The 611-nt window shown below is 59.4% G+C and overlaps 1 protein-coding gene across 1 annotated transcript in view; it reads left to right on the top strand.

Moving 5' to 3' along the window:
* Positions 1–6: 6 nt before the first annotated feature.
* SZRD1 (SUZ RNA binding domain containing 1) overlaps positions 7–611 on the top strand; it is a 14,706-nt gene continuing 14,101 nt past the window's right edge. Inside the window, exons 1-2 of the mRNA XM_009320426.1 lie at positions 7–53; positions 141–311. The gene's annotated coding sequence lies outside the window, so the exon portion shown is untranslated. The remainder of the gene's footprint in view (positions 54–140; positions 312–611) is intronic.

Raw genomic sequence — 611 nt, 5'->3', positions numbered from 1 at the left:
GTGGTGAGGAAGGGAGGGAGCCCTCAGCGCTGCCGGAGCCCTTCCCCAGGGGGGTACGTACGCCTGGACACACCAGGTCTTGCCTTTTGACACGCAGTCGTGCTGCCGAGTTGCGGGGTGACATTATTCCTCTGGGGAAGGGGCAGAGGAAGACACCGCCATCCTCTCTGTCTCCCGCAGACCTGCGTCTACCACAGAGGTTGCTGCTCAGCGTCCCGGACGCGTGCCCTGCCGAATCGGATGCCCCAGAACCCTTGTTGGAGGGCTGGGATTACCTGAAAGGAGGAGGCGGGGAATCTGTCCATAAGCATGTAAGTAACCCAGCGTTCACCCGGGTGTGCGTACACGACCATTAAGATCACCTTCCCAAAAGCTCCGCGATGCTCCCGCACGGTTTCGCGGGACGCTCGGTCTCCAACAGGGGTGCCACGGCCTGGAATAGGATTTCTTACGGCACGGGCAAAACCGTCAGGATGGAGGGAAACGTCCAAGAATAATGCCGCCTGGACGCTGAATGGGCTACGGATCGAGCCAACAACGCTGGGCACCGGCTGCTTGAAAACATGGTTCCTGTTTCCTTCTGGAAAAATCCCAGAGGATGGGTAGGAACA

The sequence above is a fragment of the Pygoscelis adeliae genome, unplaced genomic scaffold (assembly GCF_000699105.1).
Source record: "Pygoscelis adeliae isolate BGI_AS28 unplaced genomic scaffold, ASM69910v1 Scaffold193, whole genome shotgun sequence".
NCBI classification, from domain to species: Eukaryota; Metazoa; Chordata; class Aves; order Sphenisciformes; family Spheniscidae; genus Pygoscelis; species Pygoscelis adeliae.
This window is presented reverse-complemented; position numbering and strand designations above follow the sequence as displayed.